Source organism: Zingiber officinale, chromosome 2B, assembly GCF_018446385.1.
Source record: "Zingiber officinale cultivar Zhangliang chromosome 2B, Zo_v1.1, whole genome shotgun sequence".
Lineage (NCBI taxonomy): Eukaryota > Viridiplantae > Streptophyta > Magnoliopsida > Zingiberales > Zingiberaceae > Zingiber > Zingiber officinale.
Genome location: NC_055989.1, coordinates 112,578,428 through 112,604,024, shown reverse-complemented (window position 1 = coordinate 112,604,024; position 25,597 = coordinate 112,578,428).

Below are 25,597 nucleotides of genomic sequence, written 5' to 3'. Positions count from 1 at the left end.
CCTCGGTATGTTTTCACTTTGTCATTTCAAGTTTTAATCATTCTTTTCACAAATATATCTTGCTTATTTATTTATTATAAACGTCGTTAGACCAAATGTAGAGCTGCTGAGGCCAATACTTCCAAGCATCCTACAAATGATTTAAGATTTCCCTATGAGAAATATAGACATAGATTTCATGCATGAGCATACATATATACCTATGCATTCTAGATTTCTTAGTACAAAATTGTTATAGACCACTGTCCTAACATTCTAGAGATCATAGCTTACTATGGTCTTTCCACATTTATTTACTGCGACCAAGCAGTAAATATCGATCTGTATGTTGAGTTCAATAATAACTTGACTAAGGTAGATGATCTTATCTTTACTTCTTGAGATGGAGGTCATGACATTATAGTCACACCCGATTTGATCAGGGACCGACTCAAGTTGTGTCCCTCAGCCTCCACACTCTATTATTTTCCATGTCCTACTTCATCTTTTCCTGAGCCTCACTATAGAATTACCCTAGATCATATTTTTCACTTATCTATTTGGTGGCAAGAAGACTCCAATCGTCATCAACTTCAACTCTGGTCAGCTCAGATTTGAAGAATATGTGTTATACAAGGTCCTCTACATGTGTATCCTGTAACGCCCGCCCTTACTCTTGCCCTGGCATGGCAAGGGCGGCGCTACGCAAACATACATACATGCATATGAAATCATTGCAACGGAAGAAATTTTTTTTTCATAACTCAATCATATCTTACTTAAACTTAATCATATAAACAAAACATGTGAACATGCTAGCACTCAGGCATATAAAATTTGATTATTACTATCTATTACTTGGAACATGATACATGCTTGTTTAACTAAAATATAAAGCGTACTAAATAAGAAGGAAAACTAAACATGTATACTGTTCTCTAGAGTTCATGATAACCAACAACTCTCTAAATAAACAAGTACTTAACATTTTGAGGTGTCATGGAAGCAAGAGCAAGTATAGTTCACCTTAAGTATAAACCATCCAACAAGTTCAAGTTAATATCAAGTAGCAACCATCAAAAGTATCAAATAGGAAAAATAAGTTAACATGCAAAACTTAAAATATGCATAAGTCCTGAAACACAAAACAGATCTCTTCCACCATGCCACTGTCACACACAACTTTGCCCTTCCTGCTGCTCCCTTTAGTTTAGCCATGCTTTACCCTTTTCTACAGTACAAGGAAAATAAAACTATAAACACATAGGCTTAGTAAGATCCTTTCCTACTCACAAAAGCCATAAATCATGAATTAAACATGGAGTAGTGATATATTCATTTAACCACATCTAGATTTCACCTGTCATGTTAGCATGAGGTAGTGTCATATTCATTTAGGCAAATCATAACATAGTATAAGAGAGCATAAGCATAAAGTAGTAGCATGTTCTTCTAGGTATCATAGACATATCTCAAGAGAGCATCTTCCTAAAGCATAATAATCACAAAACATGAAATCACATATATATGCAAGATATTCTTTTGAAAACATATATTATATAAATACTTAAACATAAATCTCAACATGAGAGCCCGACATTGTACCACATACATGAATTGCGCGCATCTTAAATAAATTCGAGGTAGCTAATCTAGAACCTACTAGGAACTAGGCCCGTGCTTCGACCTAGGGGCAACTTAGGAGCTCATCCCATGGACCATTCTTAGGGTCCGGTACAAGCCATACAAAAGTAAAATAGCATATCATGTTTCTTGTCATATCATGAAGAGTGCTCTTAATCCCAACTTATAGGGAAGCATCTCTTAGGTCTTATTTTACTTGTCATATCATGAAGAGTGCTCTTAATCCCAACTTATAGGGAAGCAACTGTTAGCCATTTCCTCATACATAAGCCTTGCATAAGCATAACATGGTAACATAAAGTCCACATATCACATAACATATCATGAAGAGTCATTATCATGCATAATTGGGGTTTTGATCTTTCTACAAACCCTAATTCCATGTCTTGGCCGAAACCTATAAGCATGATTCTAGGGTTCTTTTAAGCCACTTTAAGCATGAAACATTAAATTAATATCACATGATACATGACATAACAAGTGAGACTCTTAGCAAACATAAATGAAATTACCAACCCTAATTTCCAAGTCTTGGCCGAAACCTATAAGCATGATTCTAGGGTTTTCTTTTAAGCAACTTCAAGCATGAAACATTAAATTAATATCACATGATACATGACATAACAAGTGAGACTCATAGCAAGCATACATGAAATCTCCAACCCTAATTTCCAAGTCTTGGCCGAAACCTATAAGCATGATTCTAGGGTTCTTTTAAGCAACTTTAAGCATGAAACATTTAAATTAATATCACATGATACATGGCATAACAAGTGAGACTCATAGTTGTTGGTCCCTTTGGAGTCCGGCAAGAGGGGAGGGGTGAATTGCCCTACAAAAATTAAACACAAAACCTTTCTCGGATATTCAACTAATTAACAGACACTTGTAATAAAAAAGAAGATACTAAATTAAAAGATCAGACACAAGAGGGTTTTACTTGGTTTGCAATCAGAGGATTGCTAATCCAAGGCAAAGATGGCGCACTATCTGATTCTCCTCTGGGCGGAGTAGCCTCTTACAGTGTTGACAGTACAAAAGAATAGAGAGCACAGAAAGAAATGAATTACGAGTGAGTTGAATGATCTGTGCAAACTAGTGCTATATTTATAGCACTGGTCGGGGCGCCCCGAAGGAGCTCCGGGCGCCCTAGGGGGATAAAACTTTATCCCCCAATGTTCAGATCGAGTTTGACTCGATCTAGTCAGCATCTTCGGTCCGGGCGCCCCGGTCAGCTCGGGCGCCCCGGAGGGGTCCGGGCGCCCCGGTCAGCTCGAGCGCCCCGGTCAGCTCCGGGCGCCCCGGACCCCAAAAGTCAACTCTGGTTGACTTTTTCCGTCCGATCGCTCTGCTTCGGTTCATCTCGTCTCGGTCCGGGTCTTCAACTCCGGCTCTACTAGCTTGGGTGATCTCGGCCATCCGGAATAGGGGTCACCCGAACCCAAGTTCCAACCTTCTCCTCGAGCAGTCTTCCTTCCCAGTTTCTCGTCCCTCGAACGTCGTGCACGTTCTTCTCGTCCATCGGTGTACTCTTCCGTGGTCACCTCGTCCCTCGGACGCACCAAGCCCGTCGGCTCTCTCCCGTGCCGTCCTTCTCGCTAGCCGTGTCTTTCGCTCGACTTCCTGTGTTCCTAAGCTCCTGCACACTTAGACACAAGGGTTAGACAACGCAGGACCTAACTTAGCTTGTTTGATCACATCAAAATACCTTGGGGTTCCAACAATCTCTCCCTTTTTGATGTGAGCAACCCAAGTTAAGTTAGAGAAAACATATGCAATAAAAACAATTTATTTGCAATTAAGTCCAAAGATATTTCAATTTAAAAATTATATACCTCCCTCTAGACTTAACATCTGTCTCCCCCTTTGATCACATAAAAAAATGGGATTTCTTTTAACAAGCCTAAGGTAAATTCTAAAAAATCTTAAGTGTAACATTCTTCAGAATTTTTCTTTCGAAAAAAATTTAAGTAAAATATTTTTTAAAAAAATCATAAGTGTTAACAAAAATTTCTTAGTCAATTTTAAAAAAAAATTCGAAGGCAGTTATATAAAAAAAATTCTTAGTAAAAAAAAATTTAAGGCAATTTTTTTTATAAAAACTTAAGGTAATAAAAAATTCTAAAAAATTTCAAAGGTAATTTTCATAAAAAAAAAAATTCTAAGGTAAAAATTTCTAAATCAATTTTAAATATTTTCTAACACAAATTGAATAACTCTTTTAAAGCATTAAGTAAATTAAATTAATGCTTTTTCAGTTAGTCAATTAAACTTTTCATTTCGATACTTGGCTTCCAGGTCGTGGCGAGGTACTAGGCCTTCTTGGTTATTGGAGCAACAACCACTTCCTTAGACAAAGCCTCATAAAGAAATTAGTTGTTTAATTTCCTTGCTGAAAATGCTAAGTCTAATTTTAATTTTAACTTAAACAAGTTTTTGGAACCCAGTAGAGGTTCCTACATACAGGATTAACCAAGTATTTCCTAGGTACATAGACTTTTGATATATTTCTAATTTGACTTTGATGAAATCTATAATACCAATTTAAACCTCTATAATTTCTAAAAGTAGAAATATTTGAATCATTAGATTTTTTCAATCTTTTTATTTCTTCTTTTAGTTTTTCATTTTCAATTTTAAATTTTTCAAAATCCTCTATAAGACATGATTTTGCCAAAATTCTTTTTGTTTCTAAAATTTCATTTTCTAATTTGGTATTTTTATTTTCTAATTTATACATAGATTTTGCCATTGCCTTATAATACCAAAGTAAAGTTTATCAGGGGGTAAGAGGCATACCTCACTTACCATATCAGACTTGAAGCCTGAATCTCCCCCTGCTTCGCTACTTCCATCTGATGTCGCTCCCCCTTCATCGATGCTGGGTTTTGATGTACTCTGTCCTTCGTAGCTTGCCATCAGTACTATCCCGACATATTCTTGAATCTCGGACTCAGATGAAGAAGTGTCGTCCCAAGTAGCTTTTAGGTTCTTATGCTTCTTGGGAATCTTGTCTTTGTCCTTCTTTAGTTCTAGGCAGTCTTCTTTTAGATGTCCTTCCTTTTGACATTGGTAGCAATGCATCCTTCTTCTATTTCTTGGATTCTTTTTATTCTGCATTTCTTTAAACTTATTAGCTCTAAAAAAACTTTTTAAAGTTTCTTACCATTTACGCTTCCTGATCATCCTCTGAGTCTGACTCGGGTTCATCCCTTTTGGTTGCGTTTAGCGCAATCATCTGGCTTGATTCCTTTGTTCTTGCACACCTGGTTTCATGCAATTCAAGAGTAGAGAACAGTTCTTCCAAACTACTTACCTCCAGGTCTTTAGAAATGTAGTAGGCGTCGACGATTGATGTCCATTCTGAAGTTCTGGGAAACGCATTAAGTGCGTAGCGTATTGTGTCCCGATTTGTAACTGTTTCTCCGAGGTTCTCAAGACCAGTAACTAGTTCTTTTACCTTCGCGTGTAAATTGGCTACCTTCTCACCTTTTTCCAGATGTATGTTCATCAGCTTATTCTGGAGGATGTCTCTTCTAGCGAGCTTTGCTTTGAACGTGCCTTCGTGGAGTTCTAGGAACTTCTCCCAGAGTTCTTTAGCGAATGAATAGCTTCTGATGAGGTTAACCTCTTGAGGCGGCAACATGCTCAGTAGGTGATATTCCACACGGCTGTTTGTTACAGACTCATTCTGCTCCTTCTTTGTCCAGTGGCTCTCTTCTTTTTCTTCTCCGTCTTGATTCATCGGAGCTACAAAACCATAATGTAGGATCGAAAAGAATTTAGATATCTCCACAATGACATGATATTGTCCACTTTGGGCCTAAGCCCTCATGGTTTTTGCTATTAGGCTTTACCCAAAATGCCTCATGCCAATGGAGATATCTTTTTCTCTTATAACCCCATGATCTTTCCCATGTGTTTCCAATATGGGACTATGTTTGCAACCTTGCAACCCCAACAATCTCCCCCTCAAACAAAGGACCATAGGCTTCCCACATCCGATCCTCGACCCACCAAGTCTTCCTGCCCCTCGGTCCACCCGACCTACTAGGACTTCCTGCCTGGTGTCTGGTCCTCTTGATCCGAACATAGGAGCCCCCACTTTCTTTGTTCGAGGTCAATATTGTATCCACATGGCTCAATCAGACCATAGCTCTTGTGCACAGTCGGCGGTTAAACCTTCTGGCAGTCCGAGCTCTGATACCAATTGTAGGATCGAAAAGAATTTAGATATCTCCACAATGACATGATATTGTCCACTTTGGGCCTAAGCCCTCATGGTTTTTGCTCTTAGGCTTTACCCAAAAGGCCTCATGCCAATGGAGATATCTTTTTCTCTTATAACCCCATGATCTTTCCCATGTGTTTCCAATATGGGACTATGTTTGCAACCTTACAACCCCAACACATAATTCATAATAGACCGAATTTCAAAATCAGTTCTTAGGAATACCTCCATACGTCGCTTCCAGTCTGCGAAGTCCCCCTCGAATTTTGGTGGAGCGATGCTTGGTCCGGCCATCTTGTTGCTTCGATCGGCGATTAGTCCTCCTGAAGCGACTGGCTCTGATACCACTTGTTGGTCCCTTTGGAGGCCGACAAGAGGGGAGGGGTGAATTGCCCTACAAAAATTAAACACAAAATCTTTCTCGGATATTCAACTAATTAACAGACACTTGTAATAAAAAAGAAGAGACTAAATTAAAAGATCAGACACAAGAGGGTTTACTTGGTTTACAATCAAAGGATTGCTAATCCAAGGCAAAGATGGCGCACTATCTGATTCTCCTTTGGGCGGAGTAGCCTCTTACAGCGTTGACAGTACAAAAGAATAGAAATCACAGAAAGAAATGAATTATAAGTGAGTTGAATGATCTGTGCAAACCAGTGCTATATTTATAGCACTGGTCGGGGCGCCCCAGAGGGGTTCCAGGCGCCCTGGGGGATAAAACTTTATCCCCCAACGTTCATATCGAGTTTGACTCGATCTGGTCAACATCTTCGGTCCGGGCGCCCCGGACCCCAAAAGTCAACTCAGGTTGACTTTTTCCGTCTGATCGCTCTGCTTCGGTTCAGCTCGTCTCAGTCCGGGTCTTCAACTCCGGCTCCGCTAACTTGGGTGATCTCGGCCATCCGGAATAGGGCTCACCCGAACCCAAGTTCTGGCCTTCTCCTCGAGCAGCCTTCCTTCCCGGTTTCTCGTCCCTCGAATGTCGCGCACTTTCTTCTCGTCCACCGGTGTACTCTTCCGCGGTCACCTCGTCCCTCGGACGCACCGAGCCCGTCGGCTCTCTCCCGTGCCGTCCTTCTCGCTAGCCGCATCTTCCGCTCGACTTCCTGTGTTCCTAAGCTCCTGCACACTTAGACACAAGGGTTAGATAACGCAGGACCTAACTTAGCTTGTTTGATCACATCAAAACACTTTGGGGTTCCAACAATAGTAAGCATACATGAAATTTCCAACCCTAATTTCCAAGTCTTGGCCGAAACCTATAAGCATGAATCTAGGGTTTTCTTTTAAGCAACTTCAAGCATGAAACATTAAATTAATACACATGATACATGGAATAACAAGTGAGACTCATAGCAAGCATACATGAAATCTCCAACCCTAATTTTCAAGTCTTGGCCGAAACCTATAAGCATGAATCTAGGGTTTTCTTTTATGCAACTTCAAGCATGAACTTTAAACTAATATCATATGATACATAGCATGTCATAGAAGAAAAACCTAAGCAAGTCTAGTTGGAGTTCAACTTCCCTAAGCCTTTTCATTTTCTTCTTGGTTGAAACTTACAAGGCTTGTTTCTAGGGTTTTAAGCTACATAAATCATGAATAATATTTTGATAACATCACATCACATATTAGGTATCATGAGAGAAAACATAAGCTAGACAAATTTGAGTTTAAACTTCTCTAGGCCTTTTAATTCATCTTGGCCGAAACTTCAAGGCATGACTCTAGGGTTTTGAGCTACATAAATCATGAATAACATCTTAATAATATCATATCACATATTAGGTATCATGAGAGAAAACATAAGCTGGACAAATTTGAGTTTAAACTTCTCTAGGCCTTTTAATTCATCTTGGCCGAAACTTCAAGGCATGACTCTAGGGTTTTTGAACTATATAAATCATGAATAACATCTTAATATCATCATATCACATATTAGGTATTATGAGAGAAAACATAAGCTAGACAAATTTGAATTTAAACTTCTCTAGGCCTTTTAATTATCTTGGCCGAAACTTCAAGCATGAGTCTAGGGTTTTGAGCTACATAAATCATGAATAATATCTTAATAATATCATATCACATATTAGGTATCATGAGAGAAAACATAAGCTAGACAAATTTGAATTTAAACTTCTCTAGGCCTTTTTAATCCTTCTTGACCGAAACTTCAAGAGTAGATTCCTAGGTTTTTTGTTAAGCAACATAAAAACCACAACAAAGAAAACTACTTGTACTGCAGGTGAGGGGAATACTTACATCCTCTTGCTTGGTTTACTAAGAGAATACCCTTGGTGAAGAAGAAGACGAAGATCCTTTTCGCTTCTAGAATTCCCTTTTACTTATTCTTTTTTTTTTCTTGTAATAAGAGTATGCTTCAAGAACTTCCCTTTGTGAAGTTTTCTTAGGGAGAAAACCCTTAGCTTGAATTCGACAATGGGAGAGAGGAACTTGAAGTTTTGGTGGAGGAAGAAGAAGAAGAAGAAGAAGAAGAAGAAAGGAGAAACCAAATTCCCTTGCCCTTTTCTTCCTTCTTATTCTACATGAAAAGGAAGAAGAAAGAATGAACTTTTCTTTCTCTTACCTTTTTATTTCCATTTATTTCTAAAAAGGAAGAAGTAAAATGAATGTTTCCATTCTAAGTGGAGGGAGAAAGAAAAGATAAACTTTTCTTCTAAGTGGAAGGTGTCCCTTCACCCTCCCTAAATAGACCTAAACTGGATCGACGTTTACTGTCCCTTCAACCGGAACGCGTCCTCACTTGGTCACTCTCCTCCAGTGACTTACTTTAACTTACCAGTTTGCTAGACATCCTGTCAGCCCGTCGACCTGTCTGGACTTCATGCCAACTATCCAGTCGACCCATTGACCTAGCTGGACTTCTTGCCAAATATCTGGTCAGTCCGTCGACCTATCTGGACTTCATAACAGCTATCTAGTCGACCCGTCGACCTAGCTGAAATAAGTATTAGGACAATTTAATAATAATACAGAGTAGTAATTAGTTCTTGTCCTTTCAAGATCAGGAACTAGTCAAAGTCTCAGCTTGGGGATCCCAAATGGACCTAAACTGAACTGACGCCTACTGTCCCTTCAGCTGGGACGCGTCTTCACTTGGTCGTTCTCGTCCAGTGACTTACCTTAACTTACCAATTTGTCAGACATCCGGTCAGCCCGTAGACCTATCTGGACTTCATGCCAACTATCTGGTCATGTCTGATTCCATGTTCAACATAGAACTTAGCAAACATTGATACATATTCACATCATTAACTACTTTGTATTGCCTTAATCTTCTTATTAAATTAATTTTCAAGCTCATTTTTAGAAAATAAATTTCTTTATATCTTAATCCTTACTTTTGAAAAGATACACATATTAGAATTTTATATTATCATCAACAAAGTGATAAAATATTTATTTTTTCCATGTGTTGGTACTTCTTTTAGACCACACATGTCTGTATGGATTAGGTTAAGTGATTCACTACTTTTAATATATTGAATTGATGACCGTATTAATTTTACCTCAACATAATCCTCACACTTGTATTTCAGATCAATTCTGAATGTAGATATACTTTTCTAGTTAATATATATGCATAGTAAATCATAATTAGCATACTCTAATCTACCATATAATAAGTTGGAAGACTTAAACATATAAGTAGAAGAACTATCAATTTTATTTAGGCCTAACGACCATTATACTGAGTTAGAACAATCCATCACATGCATAGTGTTGGTACAGGGAGCACAATATCAAACCTATATTTTAATATAGTGATAATTTAAAGTTAGTTTATTTTGTGATCTCACAAGGGTGTTAAGTGTGTTGGTGCAAATAACTTGACAGAAGACAAAGTCTTCGTAGAAAACCAAGCAGTTTGTGGAAAGTCCTACTAAGCAATGACAAAGAAAGTTCGAATAGGGAACTAAGTAGTAGAAACCTGGCGCTGAGCAGAATATGTATATTATTCTGGGGTGTGAAGTTATAGAGGGATTAGCAAAAAAAATAAGAGAGAAGTAACATAAAAAAAAAAGAAAAAAGAATAGCCTAAATTAGGCTTAAACCTATTATGAAATCAAGAGCACAAAGAAAAAGAGATATAGTCGTAACGTGGCTTAAGCAAAACTAATTGATTCAATATCAAAATAACTTGTCCTAAATATCATCTAAGTATAGATTTATATACTTTCAAAATTCTAAAAAAATCTAAACAAAAAAAATAACCAACTAAACTTATTTCCTAAGATTTAGGATAAATTAACTAATAAGACTTATTCTCTAAGATTTAAAATAAATTAACTAACAAAACTTAGTTCCCTAAAATTTATGACCAAATTAAATATAATTAAGAAAAAAACAACCTAAACTTAATTAATGGATTACTAATTAAAAAATCCAAAAGATGCAAATCTAAATACTTTGGATTTTCTCTTGCATCAGTTGCATGGAGTTGAAGATAATTATATTAGTGCAATCGACCTCCAAGGTTTTAATGTCCGACAAATATGTTTAAGTAAGTTTAATGGAGTTTGATAATGGGAAGTTCTAGTAGTGGCTAGGCAAGGGTGGGAAGTCAACCGAGTGACTAGTCCTAACTGCGGTTAGGCAAGGGAAATCCTAGTTGCAGGCTAGGCAAGGGAAATCTCGGTAGATCATGGAAGCCAGGTGGATTTGATAGGTTTGAAAGACCTAATCCCTGGGTAGCCGAATACTGAAGCAAGGGAAATCTTGGTAGATCATGGAAGCCAGGTGAATTCGATAGGTCTGGAGGACCAGATCCTTAGGTAGCTGAATATTGAGTCTTGGCGAGTGAAGCCAGGTGGAGAAAGCCCCTAGGGGGTGGTAATCTTAGGTTCTGGTGAACCTTAGGTAGCGAGAAGTCTTGGAGGGGTGAACTCCAAGCAAGGTTGATCGGTACATCTTGCGAGAAGATAACCTTAGGTTCTAGCGAGAAGTCTTGGACCAGCAGATCTCGGTAAATCTAAGTTTAGGTTTACCATAGTATTCTGTATTATTATTATTACTGTTGGCTAATGTAGTATTGCAGAAAAAGTTTTAGTAGATCAGGTGATCAGACACTGAGCAGGCAAAGTCCAAACAAATCTAGAGGATTAACGTTTGGCAGGTAGGTTGAGATAAGCAACTGGAGGAGTGATAGTGAGGTCGTGTTCCTGAAAGGAACAACCTAAAGTCGATGATCCAACTGAAGAACCCGAGAATGCTTCCAAGTTGAGATCAATACAGTTGAACTGTCTATTATTATTACTCATGCATTATTACTGTGCTAATATCTGTTTTGCAAGATTATTGTCTAACACTGTTTTGCAGGTTCGGCTTGATTGGTCGACTAAACCCGATGATCGATCGACCAAACAAGGCCAACTCAGAACAAATATCAATTCAGACCAAAACAGAGCAGGGTCTGATCAAAGCTCGATCGATCGACCGATCTCTGATGACTCAGCACAGTCCAGATCGAGCAGAAGCAAATAAGGAAGAGCGACTGATTAGTCGACCGAACCAGGGGATCGGTCTGGATCGGTCGATCGAACAATCATCACTTAATGTCGCATTAATTCCAGATCTCGACGAACAGGGAAGGATATCTGTTCGATTGACTAAACAAGGGGCTCAGTCGACCGAACACTTTAATGTCATTAAATGTCGAAGATTGAATTAGCATCAGATCTCAGCGAAGATGGAAGGGAGCTGGTTTGGTCAATCGAACCTAGGGATCGGTCGACCGAACGTCGACGACTCTTATAAAAGTGAGCTCGAAGTCCGAGGCTAGGGAACAAAATCAAATTTGTTCAAAGTTCATCTCTGTGCAAGTTGTTGTTCATGCTACTACTCTTCTATGTTGGAGGATCGGTGGCCGGTTTGAAGGGGGGTTGGATAGACGGCACCCCCAAAACTCGCTTCCTACGTATTCGTTAGTGCGCAAGCGAAAATACAAATACTAAAACAATGAATACGAAAGCTAAAGACAAAGAAAAGAACTAGCAAACCAATACACGTCAATGTAACATGGTTCGGAGATGATGCTCCTACTCCACGGCTGTCCGTACGGTGGACGATCCCGATCCTTCGGTGGATTAGCCCCCGGAAACTCCGGCTATCTCAACCTCCTTGTGGGTGGAGAAACCTCACCACAACACTCACCAACAACACTTGGACACAAGGGAACCTTGAGCACTTTGGTGACTACTAATTAGGCTTTAACCAAGTCTAATTTCGTCGTCTTAGCCAGCCATACCAAGCTCCTTCTTATAGAGCTTGGGGAAATCAGCCTTGCTGATTTGCCCGTTACCAGTCGACTGGTCCTTGCACCAGTCGACTGGTGCCAGCCAAACGACACTCCAACGGCTATCTACCAGTCGACTGGTCCCAGGACCAGTCGACTGATCCCAGCCATTTCGGGCACAGAAAGCTTCTGTGCTCACCACCAGTCGACTGGTACAACCCTAAACTTAGGGTTTCCCATCCCGAGTACATTTCACTCGCACTCGGACCCTCACGACTCACTTGACTCTTCTTTGCAGCCTTGACCTCTTGCCTTCAAGCCTACTTCCTTTGGCTCTCGTCCCTCGGATGCATCCAAGCCCGCGGCTCGTCCCCAATGCCATCCTTCGCGTATGCCTCGAAGTCGCTTCCCTCGGCCCTTGTCCCTCGGTACCTTGTCCACGGTCCCTCGGATGCTCCATCCTTCACCGGACCCGAAGCCGTCAACCTGAGTCACATGTGTCACCTGCAGTCCTGCACAACTCAAGTACACATATCAAATAACAAGGGTAATCCTAACTTAAACCCTTTGCCCAAACACCAAAACACATGGTCCCACGAACCATTGGGATTACTCCAACAATCTCCCCCTTTTTGGTGTTTGGCAATACGTTTAAGTTAGGGAAAACATATAGCAAATAAACATGCTAATACAAATGGACTTACGATGCCAAGGCTACACACTTGGACTTACTCCGCCGAATGGTCTTACATTGCCAAGGCTACACACTTGGCAACCGCCGAAACAAAATGCAAACATGCATTGGAACCTATCACAAGGCTCCCCTACACCTAAGCTCCCCGTTGAGCTAGGATTTATCACAAGGCTTTTTAAGAACATATCAAAGGCTCCCCCTACGCAAAGGCACCAAAGGTTTTCCCAACTAAACCTTACTTCTCCCCCTTTGCCTAACATCCAAAAAGTTCTCCAACAATATCCCAATTGTTGAAAACTTATCATCCAAACTGACCCTAAACTCATGTATTAATCCCCCTTGGATCCCATACATCTAAGCGAGTTGACATGGTCACAAACCAATGCTGAAAATAATTTCAGACTGGTATCAGTCGACTGCCCTAAGTGCCAGTCGACTGCCCCCTTCGACAACCTTACAGAACCATTCTGTGGTCGAAAAACACTGTTACCAGTCGACTGGTATCTATACCAGTCGACTGCCCTCGTCAAAATGAGCTTACAGAACCATTCTGTGCTCAAAAACATTGTTACCAGTCGACTGGTATCTGTACCAGTCGACTGGTACCCTATTTCTGAAAAAATCAGCCTTTTCAAGCCACCTTCAGAAATGCACCAGAAATTCCCTAGACCTCCAAAAATTCCCAAATTTTGTGGAGAGGTCTATTGTACCCTTGTCTACTTGGGAAAAATACATTACAAAATGTATCTATTACCAATCCCAAGATTGACACAAAATCCAAAACTAGCTAAATGGTTCAATTGAACCTTGACCTAAAGTCCTAGTTTTGGCTTCCTTTTGATATATTTGCTCATACCAACCCACAATGCATCCCTAGCATTGGTTTGTATGGCATCTATACATCCAAAACTAATTATCATGCAATATGACCCCAATTCTCATATTTCTTGCATGAAACACAAACCATGTGTGCCAATTCCCTAGGTTTGAGACTCAAGTCCGTCTCTAAACCACTTGGCACACTCCATGGCTCCTCTAGACCCCCAAGTAGAACCCACCTGAGATCCATTGGCCATGGGTCCCAATTTGACTCTTTGAGCTCGCCCTAGAGCTCTTAACCTTAGCCACCTCCTTAGGTGACTCATCTATTGTGGCTAAACCACAATGATGTTCCTTAGAAGATCTCCTTATCTTCTTGACCTTGGACACATCATCCTTGCCATAATCATATGCAACCCTAGCATATTTCTTTTTATTGGCCTTGGATGACTCTCCCTTGCCCTTATCATGTGTCACCCTAGCACATGGTCTCCTTTTGACCTTGGAGGGACTAGATCGGTATCCCAAGCCCGATCTATCATTGTTGGGTTTTTGGCTACCCAACACCATACTTAATCCCTTAGATCCAATAGTGAATCTCTTAAGAAATTTCTCCAAATTATCAAGCTTTAACTTCAAAGCTTGATTCTCCCTTTCTAGGTTTCTAACCCTAGAGTCAACATGTCCACCATGGACATTCCTAGACCTACCCTTTCTAGGCATGTGTCTCTCCTTCTTGGGATTAATGCCTTGGGTCTCCTTAGGTCTATCATTTCTAAATTTATCATGCATAGATTTCCTAAGGTTATGATCCACATTTACCCTACTCCTATCATGATATTTGAAACCAAAATTTTGCATGGGCATATAATGATTAACATTATTTTTCCTAGCATGCATGGAGGAGTTTAAATTTGAATTAACCTTCAAGTTAGGGTATACCTCCCTTACCCTTGAAGCTCCCCCTTGACTCTTGCTTCTCTTCTTCTCCCATTTCTTTAAATGTGCAAGCTTCTTGATTTCCCCCTTCTTGGGGCATTTGGTGTGGTAGTGTCCCTTCTCCCCACACGTGAAGCACACAATGCGCAATCTCCTCCTTTGAGTTTCTTCATTCCTACAACCCTTGTTAGTGTTTAAATTTACTTGAATGAGTTTAGGAGTTACCTTCTTCTTACCCATAGGACATCTATTCTTATAGTGTCCCTTCTTATTGCACCCGAAGCATATTATATGGTCTTTTGACTTCGCTTCGGTGGAGGTGCTTGCTAGATTAACCACTTCCAAGACCTCTTCTTCTTCTTCACTAGCCTTGGAATTTTCTTCAATTATTGAGGATGTAGATGATGCCTCATCTTCCTTCTCCTCCTTTTCCTCCTCGGATGTTGAGCATGGCTTAACTTCCGGTTGCTCCACCTCCTCTTCTTGAGCAACTACATCCGTTTCTTCGGATTTTTCTTTTTCTTCTTCTTCTAGTGTAGGCAAAAATTCCTCCCATGGAAATTTCTTCACTTTGCTCCATAATTCATGGGCATTTTCATACTCACCTACATCACTTAACACGTTAGAAGGCAAAATATCTACCAAAATTGATATTACCTTATCGTTTGCCTTTAACCGTGTGATTTGCTCCTCCGTCCAATGTCGTGGTCGGAGCTTCTTCCCTTTCTTGTCTTTAGGGACTTCGAATGGTTCCTCCACCACTATCATTGTGTCCCAATCCGTTTCGAAGAAGTTCTTCATCTTCACCATCCAAAAGGTGATGTCCCATAAGCTTCCTCCTTCGAACTTCGGTGGTTCTATCAAGTAGGCCATCTTCTTGCTTCCTTGGCGGTTAGTCCAATGGAGAGCGTCCTCGCTCTGATACCACTTGTTGGAGGATCGGTGGCCGGCTTGAAGGGGGGTTGGATAGACGACACCCCCAAAACTCGCTTCCTACGTATTCGTTAGTGCGCAAGCGGAAATTCAAATACTAAAACAATGAATACGAAAGCTAAAGACAAAGAAAAGAACTAGCAAACCAATACACGTCAATGTAACGTGGTTCGGAGATGATGCTCCTACTCCACGGCTGTCCGTAAGGTGGACGATCCCGATCCTTCGGTGGATTAGCCCCCGGAAACTCCGGCTAGCTCAACCTCCTTGTGGGTGGAGAAACCTCACCACAACACTCACCAACAACACTTGGACACAAGGGAACCTTGAGCACTTTGGTGACTACTAATTAGGCTTTAACCAAGTCTAATTTCGTCGCCTTGGCCAGCCATACCAAGCTCCTTCTTATAGAGCTTGGGGAAATCAGCCTTGCTGATTTGCTCGTTACCAGTCGACTGGTCCTTGCACCAGTCGACTGGTGCCAGCCAGACGGCACTCCAACGGCTATCTACCAGTCGACTGGTCCCAGGACCAGTCGATTGATCCCAGCCATTTCGGGCACAGAAAGCTTCTGTGCTCACCACCAGTCGACTGGTTCCAGTACCAGTCGACTGGTACAACCCTAAACTTAGGGTTTCCCATCCCGAGTACATTTCACTCGCACTCGGACCCTCACGACTCACTTTACTCTTCTTTGCAGCCTTGACCTCTTGCCTTCAAGCCTACTTCCTTTGGCTCTCGTCCCTCGGATGCATCCAAGCCCGCGGCTCGTCCCCAATGCCATCCTTCGCGTATGCCTCGAAGTTGCTTCCCTCGGCCCTTGTCCTTGCTACCTTGTCCACGGTCCCTCGGATGCTCCATCCTTCACCGGACCCGAAGCCGTCAACCTGAGTCACATGTGTCACCTGCAGTCCTGCACAACTCAAGTACACATATCAAATAACAAGGGTAATCCTAACTTAAACCCTTTGCCCAAACACCAAAACACATGGTCCCACGAACCATTGGGATTACTCCAACATTCTACACCTCCATCAAGCAAACTGATGTACCATCCAAGAAGTACCGATCGAGCTGCATCTTCTATCTAAGTCATCGGTATATTTATTTAGTTTGTTTTGTACTTAATCTAAAGTAAGATAGTAGGTTGTTACTATCTTACTCATTCATTGTACGATCTTCTTCTCTCCGAAGTTTTCAGAGAAAAGAGTTTCAGTGGATTGCCCAATGGTGCGATCAAGGATCGCGGGCCATGGAGTAGGAGTCGACCTAGGCTTCGAACCAATTAACCAAACCTGTTCTTTATTTTTTGCTGCACGACTTTAATTTAAACAAGTTAAAAAAAGTTTTTTAAAGTGTCATATTCACCCCCCCCTCTATCGCACTCATTCGATCCTACAAATTCATCCTTGAGTTTAAAGTAGTGTCAGGTGGTAACTCGGGAAGAAGATCATCTGGTACCCAATCGATAAAATCTATTACAAGCTGCTAAACTATGAAAATCCTCATCTATCTATCAATGAGCATGAGATTATGGACACTACTCTTATCCATCTTAAATCTATAATCTTGTAGGTCCCATCTGTTCATGACCTTAGCTTTTTCAACATTTACCAAAATCGAGCCATCATCATATATTGCCAATGAGGTAACTGGTGAGAAGTGCTTTTCCAACACCGCAACACACTTCTTAGATTGCAAGTTCCAAACTTGAATAGTGGCAGCATCACCTCCTAAGAACAACAATAACTAGTTTTGCTAGAATTTGATGAATGTCACAATACCCCGTTGACCTTTGAAGAAATGTGGGCAAAATCCACCATCTATGTCCTAAACACAAACCATTCTGTTTGCTCCACTTGGAAATCCACTAGAAGAATGGCATGCCATGCTCTTTATTGAACCATCATATCCGTTCCATGAGCAAATACACTTGCAGGAGGACAGCTCCCAAACTCGAATTTGACAGCTATCGGTAGTAGTGAAAAGGAACCTGTCATCAAGGCTCAAGGTGAAGGAAGTTGTCACGCCCCAGAGGAGTCCCTGTCCGAGAAAATTTCGGCAGCATCTCCCCTGTACGGTGGACAATCTGAAACTTTTCTACATCCTCACATACCTCACCCACAGGCGACTGGAATAATAAAAAACAATAAAAATACAACCACACATTCCACGCAGTTTATATAACAAGTAAACAGAAAGATAATACCCTGACTCGAAATCAACCCTACTCCACTACACTCGTAAAGCTCAAATCCGATGAACTCACCTCTTCTGCCGTCCAGGCAGGCATGTAGTAGAATAAATCCAAATCTAAATCCATCGACATAATAAAATCCATACAATGTCCATAAGTAAAATACTCCAAAACATAACCAGTTCAAAACAGTCTAGAACAGAAAAGAAACCAAAAGAAAACCAATCATATCCTCGAGGTCTGCAGGGACCAGCAACTGGAACTCTCTCCTGACAGCATCAACCTGGAAATATCAACAATGGAGGCGGGGTGAATCCAACACTCAGCAGGTACAACTGATATACAAAGTAAGGAAATAACACCTAGCACTAATCATGCGTACAGTATCCTGATGTAAGAAAGATAAAAATGCATCTAAAGTAAACAGGAGAGAAACTATACTAACCAGGACCTGGGTATAAGAACAAACAGTCCGAGTGATATGGAAATCCTGTATGCATGTCAAACATAGGTATCCAAACAATATGCAGCATATAAATGCAACAAACGTAAACACAAGCAATAAATGCATCATGCACATGATGCCAATGATGCGTCCTGGTCACCCCTGACGCAGTTGATCATCTCACACAATAGAGAGGCCGAGTGGGTAGGGCTGTGACAACCGTGCACTCTGTCGTCACTACTCCTGATGAGTGACCGAGTGGGCGGGATGCTGTCGGAGTACACCTATCCTCCTACCCCAAATCATAAATGGGGGAGCGCAATGCTCTCACCTCCCGGTACACAATGACGGGGAGGAATCCCTGCCGGATAACACGTTGTGTCACACTACCCATGAGCGGACCAACGGTGCCTAACAGAGTCCTTGCTGCAACACACTCTGCCTGAATCGACCACTAACCCATGAGTGGTGGTGTGTGCAGATCCATGTAACTGACGATGTGCTCAACAATAATGGAGCGGACTATCGCACAGCATGCAATCATGCAAATGGTGCATGACACTAACCACAAAATATCCTGACCTAATCCATATATATATATATAAGTGCATCATAGGCCAACGAATCAAATCAAATCAAAGGTACACAGAATGTATAAAACCTAGGTCCTGAACATGGTGAAGCATGGTATATCACTACCCCTACAAGCATGTATAAACAGGTAAAGTATACATGAGATGCAAACCAATCAAGCATATATCAAGTTTTGGGTAGTGATTAACCGAAACAGAATGAGAAACATAATTAATGCAATTTGTTAAATTCACTACTATGTATATCAAATGACATAAGTCAAAAGTACCCGCCTCCGATAAAAGAAAGGTCCAATCCGGTAATCAAGATACTCGTCGAGATACCGTCCCGAATCAAAGTCCTGTGTCGAACATATATATATATTTTATTTAGCTACAATTCAAATGAATTTAAATAGCTTAATAAAATCCACGAACTAAATCAGGGAAAACCCTAATTAACATAACCAATTGCCTACCCAAAATTAAATCTAACCATTGACTAAGGTTAATGGTCTTAACCCTAATCGTTCCATTAGATTCATTTAAAACCAACTCAATCTACAACAAGGATCCGCCATCAATGTATCATCCTATAACCAAATTAGGTATGTATCAATTCATACATAAAACACATTTTCACCTCAAATCACAGCTGGAGAAGATTCGTTGTTGCAGCACAGTAGACGAAGTTGCTGCCAATAATCCTATCCGGAGCAAGGTGGAACCGTTGCCTAGCAAGTCACCCCTTTCAAATCAGCACCTAGACAAATCAGACGTCTAATTCACAGTGTGTACATGCTCAACCATGCAAGACCAAATCAAGGCTCACCTTGGGGGTCTGATCACCTTACTCACTGTCTGCACTTCACAGCAACCCGAGGCTGAGATCCAGCGCTGGAAGGGCAGTGTAGCACAAAGGGAAACAGGGGCACAGAGAAGAAGAAGTCGGCGTCGGCACCACTTCAAGAAGTAGGCAGTGGCTAGGGCTGAGGAATGCAAAGCTGTGGCCACCGGAGAGAGATGGTGGTCGTGGGTTTCTGGCTAGGGTACGCGGCTGGACGAGGGCAGAGGGTGTCGGAGGAAAGGAAATTAGCGTCAGGGCTCGCTACACTGTGGTGGTCGATGCTGGGGCACCAGAGGTGAGGCGCTGCTCCGTGAGTCGCCGGCGACAGTGGCGTTGGGTCGGAGTGGCGGCGACGCTGCTGGGGATCGGCTCCGCCGCTCGAAAGAGGAAGAAGAAAGGTCTCGGTGGCTGGCGGCTAGGGCACAGGGAAAAGGTGGCGCCATGAGGAGATCGGAGAGGGCGCCGGTGCGGGCAGTGGAGAAAAAAAATTGTCAGCGCCGGTTAGGGCTAGGAGTCGACGACGGGGAAGAAGAAAGGAAGAGGGCGCGTGGAGAAAAGAATCGGGCACGCACAGTATGGGGAGGAAAAGAAAATAAATAAGAAAAAGAGAAAATAAATAAATAAATAAATCTTTTCCTCACTTAAATGGGTAGCCTAAACAGGCTTTCCCGGAACCCAAATTTTATCCTCGTTAACTCGTCCATACGAGCTCCGAAAAAATTCCGAAAAATTTCCAAAAATTCCGAAAAATTCTCTTATTAATATTCGCCTATTTTCAGTATTTTACAGAAGTACTACACTTTGAAAGCCCTTCAAGACTCCTTAAGGAGGAGGAATCAGACGAGCTCACAATTTTACTTTGTCACCGTAGGAGCAAATGAGGAAGGAGACATCGAAGGACACAACAAAAGATCCACCGTCATAGAACTATTGCAATGATGACACACAGGAGTAGCTTTGCTTCAGAACTAGAGGAGATATTGCGTCCATCACCAACTGTGTGGAAGGTCCAGCTTGGATTTGATTGCTTCTGCAGAACTATAGCTCTTCAACTTTGTTAATTTGCTGATGTTCTATTACCTTTGATGAAGAAGAACCACTGTTGAAAGAATCCAATTTGGCTAAGACAGTAGATATTGGTTTGACTTATGTAATATTCATATTGATTTCTTTTATAGCGACATCCTTAGAACCTATTGTGTCACATTGATCATTTGCATCTTGTTTTTGAAAAAACTAGGAACAAGTTTTAGTGGTGCACTTTTCTTCGGTATTGCATGCAACAGTACCATCTATGTCAGAAGCATGATTTTTTTTTTTTTTGCTTCTTTCTCAATTTGAAAATCCCTATCAACTTCATCCACTTCTTTATCATCATAAATTGTCTCGCTAGTTAACTCGGTCTCATCTTGGTCATAAATTGGATCATCAACTATTTCTATCTTGTCATCTATATCTTTCTCAAGAATTTTTTTTTCAAATTAAAATAAAATAACTTACGACTTTTAAGATCTCGGGCACTACGATCACGGTGTGAGACTTCCTCAACCGGAACCTATCTGTCATGCCTCAACTATGCACCTCACTATCTTTAAGATCTTGAGCTGCTTGATACTGGGATAACTTCATAACATGCTTCTGCAAATCCTCAATCATCATTACATCTTGGATATTATGATCACGGTGTTAGGCTTCCTAGTTAACTCGGTTTTGTCTTGGTCGTAAATTGGATCACTGACTATTTTTATCTTGTTGTCTATATATTTCTCATGAAAAAAATTATTCAAATTAAAATAAAATAACTTACGACTTTTAAGATCTCAAGCACTACGATCACGATGTGAGACTTCCTCATCCGGAACCTATCTATCACAACCTCGACTATGCACTATATTCAAGATCTTGAGCCGCTAGATGCTGCAATAACTTCGCAACTTGCTTATGCAAATCCTCAATCATCATCACATCCTGGATATTACGATCATGGTGTTGGGCTTCCTCATTCAGAACCTACCTATTGTGACCATGACCACATCCACGATGGTCCTCCATTGGATCTTAATGAGCTTTGATACCAACTGACTGATGCCGAGCAGAATATGTATATTATTATGGGGTGTGAAGTTACAGAGGGATTAATAAGAAAATAAGAGAGAAATAACAAAAAAAAGAATAGCCTAAATTAGGCTTAAACCTAATATGAAATCAAGAGCGCAAAGAAAAAGAGATATAGTCATAACATGGATTAAGCGAAATCAATTGATTCAATATCAAAATAACTTGTCCTAAACATCATCTAATCATAGGTTTATATATCTCTCAAAACTCTAAAAAAAATCTAAATGGAAAAAATAACCAACTAGACTTATTCCCTAAAATTTGGGATAAATTAATTAACAAGACTTATTCCCTAATATTTAGAATAAATTAACTAAGAGGATTTAGTTCCCTAAGATTTAAGACCAAATTAAATATAATTAAGAAAAAATAAACTAAACTTAATTAACATATTACTAATTAAAAAATCTCAAAAGATGTAAATCTGAATATTTGGATTCCCTCCTGCATAAAAATCCTGGTCAACTGGGAGTTGAGCACTTGGTAGTGGAAGACCTAATAGGTAATAGGTGGTGGAAGTCATGGTGAATTAGTTAGGAGCTACGTACTTGGTAATGGAAGTCTTGGTGGGTCAGTTGGGAGCTACGTACTTGGCGGTGGAAGTTCTGGTGGGTCAGTTGGGAGATGCACACTTGGCAAAGGTAAAGTCCTAGTACAATAAGGTAAGTTGAGTTTCGAAACCTCCAACTTGTGTTAGTATTTTTGTACTAACTTTGCATCGTAGGAAACTACTTGATGTTTCCAGGCACTCAGAGGGAGTCCGGGCGATAGGGTGGCAATAAGTTCTAATTGATCGAGTCAAGAACTTCTAGGAGACTAGAGTGAGGTGTGCGCGACCTTAGTGTCCGGGTGACCATAGCAACTTCTAATCAACTAGAGAAGGTGTGATCTAGCAATCCAGAAGAGACGGTCAAGATATGCATTTGACTATGCTCCAGGCGTATGGAGGGAGTCCAAGCGACTGGAGTTCGTGGAGCTATCGTGATCCAACATCAAAGTGAATCAATTTTGCAATAAAGCCAGCATGTTCTTGGTGATGAAATGGCTTCTAATCTACCGAAAGAGTGTCACATCAATGTTTAGCTGGGCTCTAAAAAGGAGACTCGAGGAACTTGTTTTTCATAATTCACTACTATGAATTCTTCTTCTAAGTGCTCATATTCTCTCTTTTGTGTGTTGACATGCTGCATTCATGTTCATCAAGATCAAAACCTAGGGCGTGTAATTTCTATTCCTTTTATGTTGTCATACATTTTCATTATTATTTGTTCTTAAATCAAGATTATTGTTAAAGAGTTTCTCCACCTCCAGAAACTTTTTGGAAAGGAGATTGTTTATAAAGAATTTGTATATTTTATTAACTTGAGTCTTGTCATAATAATGACATCAAGTGTTATAAATATTGATTCAGTTTGATTTTGTATGTCTATATTTGGTTAAAGAAACTTGTTCTGCTTAGTTAAGTTATTTATCATTATTCAAAAACATATTTAACTTAGTTTATGCTTGTTAATCTTATTTCCATTGCATATTTTGTTTGTTTGTTTATTTAATTGTTAAACTATCAACTCGTAAAATTTTACTACTATTCACCCCCATGGTATACAACTCGATCTTACACATAACTCTTTCCTATAAACATTCTATTTTTTTCATATAATAACTCTATCAGACTCAAATATAATGTGAAAATCATGCTTACTCAGAAGTGATTCGAACATTAGATTTTTTTTTTGAATTTCTAGAATATACAATACATTGTTGAGGGGCATTCCTTTTTAGAAGTCATCTACAAAACCACTTTACTCTAGCCTTTGATGTTTGATATTGTCGAGTTTCCCATGAACAACTTTTCTCTATCTTTGAATTCTTTAAAGTTCTGGAGTAGCTTTTTGTTGGAGCACACATGTTTGGTGATACCAATATCAATCTACCACTATCTTAATTTTGAACCCTATAGTTCACTTCTGAGACCATAACACAAAGGTTTATGTCTGGCCCCTTATTCTGGTCTATCAGATTGACCTCTCGCTTCTTCCTCGGCTTCTTGCATTTCAAGGATTTGTCACAGACTCCATCAGAATTGTAGCATTTTCCAAAGAATTTCATCTTATTGATGCCTCATCTTAGTCCCACTTTAACCCTTTTTTTGGATGAACTAGGGGTCTTCCATTTCGAGATTTGACCATGCTTAACCACGTTGATTTTTACAGTAGTTTGAGAGAATGGTTTTTTTTGTGAACTCTTGTTGCCTTCCTTAATGCAAAATCTAATAATGAGTTCCTCGATATTCATCTTCTTCCGCTTATACTTCAAGTAGTTTTTGAAGTTCCTCCAAGAAGATGATAACTTTTTAATGATAATGGCTACCTGGAAGATTTTACTTAGCATCATGTCTAATGGTCTTTTTTCTGAACTCTTGTTGCCTTCCTTAATGCAAAATCTAATAATGAATTCCTCGATATTCATCTTCTTCCGCTTATGCTTCAAGTAGTTTTTGACGTTCTTCCAAGAAGATGATAACTTTTTAATGATAGTGGCTACTTGAAAGGTTTTACTTAGCATCATGTCTTCTAAATGAATCTCATGCAAGATCACTCGAAGCACTTAAACTTGATTGATCACTATTTCAAAATCAACTATCTTGTAGTCTAGGAATTGACCAATGATAAATTTCTTGACCCCTACATCTGCCATCTTATACTTCCAATATCCAAAGATTCTCACGTTCTTTAGCCATTCTTTCATGCTATGAACATTGTAAAATGAACTGACTGTGCAATTAAGGATGCCATTCTAGCACAGGAACTTTTAATGATTTCATGCATCCACAGCACTAGCAACTTGAACATCAGAATCATTTTCAATCATCTTGGGAGCTTCCTCCATTAAGAACTAGGCCAAATTTAACATGGTCAAGTAAAAGAGCATCTTCCGCTATCATCACTTGAAGTTCAAACTAGAAAACTTCTCAGTTGGGGCTGAGGGGGTTTGCATGAGTTGAGTAGTTTCTTCAACACCATTAATGGTCATCTCAACAGAATAAATATGTTTTAAGCTTGTTAGATGCTAGGAGCAATTATAAAACTATAAATGAAATATTGAATATAAAAGATCCTTGCTGAGATGAGCTTAACCTACTGAACTCAAGGCTGCTAGGATGGGAAGGTTGAGCTGCTGAGTTGGCCGAGTGTTAAGTGGCTAAGGGCTCAAGCTGTTGAGTGCTGCTAAGCTGGTCAAGCTGCCAAGTGGTCAAGCTGTCGAGTAGTTAACTGTCGAGCACCCAAGCTACAGGGTAGACTGAGTGGCAAGTGGGTCGAGTTACTAAGTGCCTGAGTTGCCTAGTCAACTGAGTGTCGAGTGATTGACTATAGAGTATGCTGAGTGTCGAGTAGCCCGAGTAGGCCAAGTGCTAAGCTGCCGAGTAGGCCGAGTGTCAGGCTACCGAGTGGGGAGATGTGCTAGAATGAGGATTGTGGTAAACATAATTTCTTTAAACAGATTTGTTTCCTCTAATGGTGCTTAGAGGTTTTGTAGGACGTTTGTTTCTTAAGATATAAGACTCAATCATGTTCGCAATCAAACACTATTTGTATATGGTGAATTGAATGTGTAGTCAAACGCTATCATTAGGAAAGCAAATTACTGTCAAGTAGGCCTGCCTAGCAGGGAGGTGGAGAATGTGGAGAAAAAAGTTGAATGGATTTTTCACTATACACTCTATGTCCTCTCTTCTACCAAAGGTAGGAGCCTCATTTTATATGCTTCGAACTTTGATGGCATTAAATCAACATTTTCATGGTCAAGTAGTGGTCATTCATTGTCTTCACTTTCTCCAATTGAAATGCCAGCATTTGGCCATCAATGACCGATGGTTACTATTCGAGCGATTATAGGTCGACCATTAACATCCGAGT